The sequence below is a fragment of the Phalangium opilio genome, unplaced genomic scaffold (genome assembly GCF_054372755.1).
Source record: "Phalangium opilio isolate 3A_F unplaced genomic scaffold, DU_Popi_V2 ptg000695l_1, whole genome shotgun sequence".
In the NCBI taxonomy this organism is placed as follows: domain Eukaryota; kingdom Metazoa; phylum Arthropoda; class Arachnida; order Opiliones; family Phalangiidae; genus Phalangium; species Phalangium opilio.
The window spans coordinates 90001-97500 of record NW_028324250.1 but is presented as its reverse complement, the minus strand read 5'-3'; the positions used below and the strand labels follow the sequence as shown (position 1 = coordinate 97500).

The 7500-nt window shown below is 34.6% G+C and overlaps 1 long non-coding RNA gene across 11 annotated transcripts in view; it reads left to right on the top strand.

The window, feature by feature from the left end:
- LOC149588038 (uncharacterized) overlaps nt 1-7500 on the top strand; it is a 32384-nt gene that overhangs the window by 941 nt on the left and 23943 nt on the right. For 6 of the 11 annotated variants that reach the window (XR_016380113.1, XR_016380116.1, XR_016380112.1 and 3 more), the window contains 2 exons: nt 1-103; nt 192-294. The exon at nt 1-103 is cut by the window's left edge and continues 6 nt beyond it. This is a non-coding gene — a long non-coding RNA (uncharacterized LOC149588038). Of the gene's footprint in view, nt 104-191; nt 3063-5500; nt 5783-7500 lie in introns of those variants that run through there. The other 5 variants (XR_016380119.1, XR_016380115.1, XR_016380114.1 and 2 more) reach the window with 2 other exon arrangements.

The window sequence follows — 7500 nt, the reverse complement described above, 5'->3', positions numbered from 1 at the left end:
GATATATTTCCTTAAACTAAACCAATGTAGAGGAATTTCCATGTTTACATCAGCACAGATTCTCTCAACGTAACCACGTTGGAAACGGAGAGTTACGTATGAGGTATACTGGGTTTCATTATTTGTTAATGGTTTAGAAATCAACGGTAGTGTTTTCACCCTGTGATGAATTCAACTTCAAAATATTACAGGAAAGATCACAAAATGTTCAATGTGTTTTCCTACGGCAGTTAAAAGAGTGGTGTATAGGTTACTGGTTAGCGCAGTTCACTCAACATTCTCATTTGAGGACAGGTATACGCGGTTTCATTATTTGTTAATCTCACTAAAATGCTACTAATTGTGAAGGTGTGTGATATAATTCCTTAAAACTAAACCAATGTAGAGGACCAGATTATTCGTTAAAACAATTTTGGTCCTATTGAATCAGTTATACTGTGATGTTACGTTATCATTTTATAAACTATTTGTTACCAACAGTGGATTGTTTAATTCATAAGTAACAGTGGTGCTGGTTAATCCAGGAGGACAGTGTCGTTATATAATTTAATTAGTCAAATAATTTTCATGTTTACATCACAGATTCTCTCAACGTAACCACGTTAGAAACGGAGGGTTACGTTGTTTGCTATTTCCACAGTCCACGTTGCCGTTTGTTTATTGGTTTAAATTGCTATGAATTGTATAGGTATTTGATTTAATTACTGGTATTCAAGCTAAACTATAGAATAACATCATTCATTAACATATTGTATAGATAATCTTTACCACAAACCTAGCACAGGATATGATAAAAATTTAACGCAATGTGTTGGAAATAATCAAAAACTCCTCTAAACATTAGAGTTAAGGTGAATTATTTATTAAAAGTCATTTTATAAGCTTAATGAGCACTGACGACAAGTTAATTTCAACGTAATTAAGTGTAATTAACGTGAAATTAAACCCCGAATGTACATTTTTTTTGGATGAAAACTCAGATAACTCTTAAATGATGTCCTTGATTAAGATTGTATCTAACCAAGCCGTTGGTAAAGCCCCATGTTTTCTCTTTCACACTTAAGCTAATTTAAATTATCTCGAAAGCACCTTAATAGGCGCGAAATTCAAAAGTTTAGGGTAAAATAAGAATCGAAAACTCCACTAAAAATTGCAACTAAGGTGAAGTATACATTTAAACTCATTTTATAGCCTAAATGTACACTGCCAAAACACAATCCTACGTTAATTTTAACTCAATTAAATATAATTAACGTGAAATTAAACCAAAATATACATTTTTGGATAAAAGCTCAAATAACTTTTAAATAAACTGTTTAAACTACCCAAAAGTTTAGGGTACCATAATGATGAATATATGGCAAAAATATTAAACTGCACTAAACATTGCAAATAGGGTAAAAAATTCAAATAAATTTTAAGCTTAATCCACTCTCACGAACCACGCTCAAATTAAGATTAAAACATCACAAGTTTTTCGTACAGCCACAGTAGTTTCCTATTTCACTTTCAAATTAATCTAAATGATCATTAAAATACATCAAAAGCGCATACATTAAAATTTTAGGGTAATTGCAATTTAAGTTAATATTTTATTGAAACTTTTATTATAAAATAAATCCACACAAGATAAACAAGATAAGCCGTTAAATTAAACTCAATCAAGTATAATTAACCTAAGAAAAACATTAACATGTACAAAAATGGGCCAAGCCTCGCTTCGTGCCCTCTCCGCCCTAAAAAGTTCTGAGATCCCATGTAGAGCCAAGTCTGCCTTTTGTTCTCATTCAATCGCCAATTGAACAATTATGTTATAAATTAAGTCCTTTTCCTAATTAATAACCAATCTTCTTTGACTCTATCATTATTATACATCTTTGTTCGTATCAAAAATATCGTGACTTGGCAATCGCAAGTAAGTAATATTAAAAGGAAGTCGAAGGGATATTCACTAAATCGTTTATGGTCGAGGGGATATGTACAAGTTTATAAGATGAGTCATGCACAACCCTATGTACAAATTATATGGTGAGTTATGCATAACCCTATTTACAAGTTTATAAGGCGAGTTATGCATAACCTTATGTACACCTGCGCTTGCCAAGTCACGATATTTTTGATACGAACAAAGATGTATAATAATGATAGAGTCAAAGAATATTGGTTATTAATTAGGAAAAGTACTTAATTTATAACATAATTGTTCAATTGGCGATTGAATGAGACCAAAAGGCAGACTTGGCTCTACATGGGATTTCAGAACTTTTACGGCGGAGAGGGCACGAAGCGAGGCTTGGCCCATTTTTGTACATGTTAATGTTTTTCTTAGGATCTCACTTCTTTTTGTAGACCCTCTCGTTATACTTCGGTAGTTATATTAAAACAAGACCCTCTCGTGGTACTTCGTTTGCCAATATAATCGCTAACGTTTGTCCATATTTACGCTGAATTACCCCTTTCGACCCGCAGAGAATATGCAATAAAGATTGTACGCGATATCCTAATAAAAGAATGTAGCATCAGTTACGACACATTTCTATTAAACTACTACTCCTATTAGCTTTAATATATATTTAACTTTCGGTTAACTTTGGACCATTACGTCCTTTCATCAAGAACACACACTATTTCTGTTGAAAAGACGGCAGCGCCATCTAGTTTTAAAATAAAGAACTAAAGAACAATTTTATAAAAAATTCGGGATGTTTTAATTTTTCTGTGCTTTATAAAATAAATGAAAACTAAATCCTGAATTTTAAGTTTCTATCTCCTCTAGAAGTACCTTAGAATTTTGATGATCGGTGAGTGAGTGAGTGACAAAATAAGGTAGATTTCACCTGCGATATTTCGAAAAGCATATAGGGTAGGAACTTGAAATTTGGAAACAATAGCTAGGATTGACAGTCCTCGCGGCAAGCAAAATTTCAGACTTTCACCTATACCCATCACGAAGTTACAGTGGGCTTAAAAGTGCCACGAGTTGCTTCGAGAAAAGGATGTCAGTGCTCGACTTGGCTGGGAGCACGGCAGTGCTCCCAGAATGTGAAAGATTCGTGTTTTGGGTAAATTCATGGATACCTTATAATTAAACTAACAAATCTTTCACCCAGCCTCCATTTTCCTGTTTAATTCTTACGATTAATTAAATTGTCATTTAAAAGCTTTTTTCCCCATTTTGAAAAGAGAGCCATTGAAAAGGCGTGATATTTAAAAGTTTTGGGGCAAAGTAGTGATTGTTCTGCAAGAGTCAAACAGTCACTCCTCTAAAGTTTGCAGAATTTCTTGTTCAAACTCGTATAATAAACTGAAATAACACTAGTAAAAGAAGATAAGCCGTTAATTTCAACTTAATGATCATATTTAATTAAAATTAATCGAAAACAACAGGTTTTTTTTGGGTAACTATAGATAACCCTTAACTGAAATAACAAAATAAGATTAAACTACGCCAGTTGTTCTTTCAGCCTAAATGTTTTCCTATTTAACACTAAAATTAATTACATTATCACTATAATGCATTAATAGGCTCCAAACACAAAATTTTAGGGTAAGGAATGTGTCAAAATGAAACTTTTCCATTTAAATTTTAATATATCATTAGCATAGTTCGCCAAATCACCAGCAACAATTTAATCTGGCAACATTCAATGTAATAATGTTGCCAATAAAACAAGGGCGTCTAGCCCATAACTAAGCCATATCACTAGCCATCTCTCGCTATCCCTAATTCAATAAATTTTCTTCTACTGAAATACCACCTAGCATACCAGTCAAGTGGGGGGAGCAACAGAAAATTTTAAAGCACAGTCTTACGATAAGTCTTGGAATTTGGGCCTCAAATTACAGCCTCTAATCGAATCCGTTTGGTACACATCAACGTCAACGTAAATGTTCAATGTGATTACCATTGTGGTGCAGGCACTCTTCATCTGTCCATGTCTTTCAATTACTTTACAAGCAACGAACTCATGACGCAGGAAGTCCAAGTAAATGCCTTCAGAGATTTTCTTATCAAGAAAAAGGGTCCGATAATTTGGTTTCCAAGAATGCCCTCCCAAAAATGCACGTTATGAAGGTTTAAGGTACCATCCTTAAATAGCCTCGTCAGAGAACAGTACCTTTCTAAAAATAATGGATCGGCTTCAATTAGTTCACGCAAAGGTTTTGCCGTTTTGGGTAATCCTCGTAAACATCATGTTCAATTTTCCCTGGTTTGAATACACTGGCATTTTGCTAAAAGACGAGACTAACTAATTAAATTCGGTCCTAACTGCTACGTAACGACGATTAGTTTTCACTACGGCCTTTTTTCTCGGTTCCTCAGACAACTCGGACCTTCTGCTTCAAAGTCATTCCCAAAGAAACCTTTATGTTTTCTTTATTTTGTTCATAGTTTAAGGTTAGGGGGCCGACCTTTATTACAATGGTTTCTTTTTTCGGTATTTGTGCCTTTTTAACAGGCGTATTGTTAAAATTGTAACACTACAGAAATTGTATTTCAAATGGGACCGGCAATACCGCAACGCTGAGCCGAAAAACTGGATGGTAATTGTTTGGACCTATAGGGTCAGGACATTGGAGGACCAAACATACCGTGGTGTCACGTGTCGAATGTTAAAGCGACCTTCACCACTATACATACTATGACCTGCTGCTCAAGCTGACAATCTTTGAAAACTCAACTTTGAGGAACTTCCGGTCTTTTTAGATATAAAGGGGCTTTCAGTGTCGCTAAGTAGTAGAATTACAGTAGTTGGTCTCGTTTCCTAGCAAAATGCCAACTTATTCTAACCAGGAAAAATTGGGCAGCAAGTTTATTTTGGGTGAAGGTCGCGGTAACATTCAACCATAGAGAATTTTACACATGTGTAAAATTCTCTCTGGTTCAACTAAAGGTAGTGCTTTATGCCGAACGGTCTCCACACCGACATTTGGGTGCGAGGACTTTCGTCATTTCGATAGTGCAAGATCGTGAACGTAGAAGAGACTGTATAGTCTGTAATGAGGATACAGACTTTGACATCGTAGAAAGTTTTGAAGCCAATCTCATGCTTGTAGTAGAGCGGTGGAACAAGAAGTTGCACTAAGCCATTCTACTGTTCGTGCCAGTTTACAAGGGCATTACTACAGGCATAATCATATCCCCCTACATCAAGCCTTAACGGACGAGAAGTACCTAAGACGGCAATACCATTAGTCTTGCCATGCGTCATGAGTTTAGTGGTTGCAAATGTAATGCAAGACACGGACAGTCATCTGGAAGAGTGCCTCAACCACAATGGTAGACACTTCGAATATTTACGTTGAGTTGTTTACTAAACAGTTTAGAGGTTGCAATTTGAGGCCCAGGTTCTAAGACTAATCGTAGGACTGTGCTTTAAAATATTTTGTTGCATTCACGCATATTCTCCTGTATTCTTTGTGTATCTTGCCACTCGTTGTCACTTAAATACAATAAAACATGAATTCTAAACATTTATTTACACCCTGTATAATTTAGCACGACATCACCCGTTGGCAGTATTGGGGGTTGTACATAAAGGAAGCTGTTGGTCTGATCTCGACAACACTGTATATGTATACAGTGTACGAAACAAATATTTTTCTTCCATATTTCAAATACCGTCGTTTTTAAACTTTTCATAAATAAAGTACAACACAATATGCTTATATAGACATCGTCTTCAAGCTCTTCTACTCATGATGCATTTCCTCAAAAATTCTCATTGATATATGTTTAGAGTGTACACAACAAATAAAAAAATTTATTCTACATTTCAAATACTGTCATTTTTGAACTAACTTCATATATAAAGTACAACATTATATGCTTTTCGAAAACTATGTTATTGGATATGAGTTCATATAATTAACTATACTTAAGTACTTCTTTAAGCTATTAGAAATAGATCAACCCCAAATGTATGTCGGTACAAAAAACATGAAATTATTCAAATTTTAATTACATTAAGACTGAAGGGACAGATATTATAAAAAAACGTCTTGGTTTGGACCAAGGCCGAAAAAACAAACGATATGTCTGAGGTTTATCAGTTGACTGAAGTTTCAGATATTGCAATTTCTTTTTAAATTACTTTTATTCCTTTAATCCTTAATCAATATTTAATTCAATCAACTTATTTTTACTGTTAATCGATCTATTCCCTCTAAATTAATTTCAAAAATTACATATCTACGCTTTTTCAAGAATAATTCCATTTTCCGAAAACATTTTATCATGAAATTAATTATTTTGAAGGGATTTCGTGTCGATGATTACTAAGTTGGAAGCACAGTTTTAATTCTTGTTGCCTTGACAAATTTTCAAGTTTGCACCAAAAAAGTTTAAATCTGTTGTAAGTTGCTGGGAAGACTGATGTCAAGAAATTATGATAAAGAATTTATTTTGCTCAAACTAATTTATAAACTTATGTTGTCTACTTAAGACAAAGCAACAACCTCGGTCCTGTCTTGTTTCTTTTAGTAGGGAGCTCTCCTTTTATGCACTGGAAAAATATGATATCGGTGTAAATATAACCAAAGGAAAGGGTAAAGTTTACATAAAAAGAAATACTTCTCAGTTCCGATGACTTGTTATTTCCTGAGGAAATAAAATGGTTGAACACATCATACCTTACCAGAACTGCCATGGACCGATCGTACACAAATTACATAAGGAGAAACTAAAACACTGGGGCGATGCCGCCATTGGGGTCTTCTCCCTCTCGCCTAGAAGCACCGCTAGAGGCAGTGCGAGTTGACTTTCCTCCCGCCTGTAGTGAACTTTGGCACCGTCTGACGATGGCCCTTGGTGCAAGGAAGAATACCCCAATGGTCTCCTCGCCCCTGTGTGTTTTCGGAAATGGTCTCTACGCCTGATAAAATCATTCCGCGTAATACGTAACCGGTGTACAATACAAGTAACGCCAACAATGTAGTAAGGGGTGATGACGTTCCAAATCTAGATTGAGTTATGGCCAAGAAGCTTTGAAGTTCGGAGAGGGAAACTGCAGTGCAACCTTTCCTTCATAGTCGCGACAAAAAAATGTAACATTTCGATATTCGAAGTTAAATGTATAAATTCGCGTCCCCAATATATGCATCCACTATCAAATATTTACATTTTCCTTTCGAGTTATATCAAAGATCGCTTGCTCTTTTTAGACACTTCGTATAATATTTCAAATATTCAATATTCGTCACCCAACACGTACTCCCTTCAAAATAATTAATTTCATGATAAAATGTTTTCGGAAAATGGAATTATTCTTGAAAAAGCGTAGATATGTAATTTTTGAAATTAATTTAGAGGGAATAGATCGATTAACAGTAAAAATAAGTTGATTGAATTAAATATTGATTAAGGATTAAAGGAATAAAAGTAATTTAAAAAGAAATTGCAATATCTGAAACTTCAGTCAACTGATAAACCTCAGACATATCGTTTGTTTTTTCGGCCTTGGTCCAAACCAAGACGTTTTTTTATATTAGGTATGATAT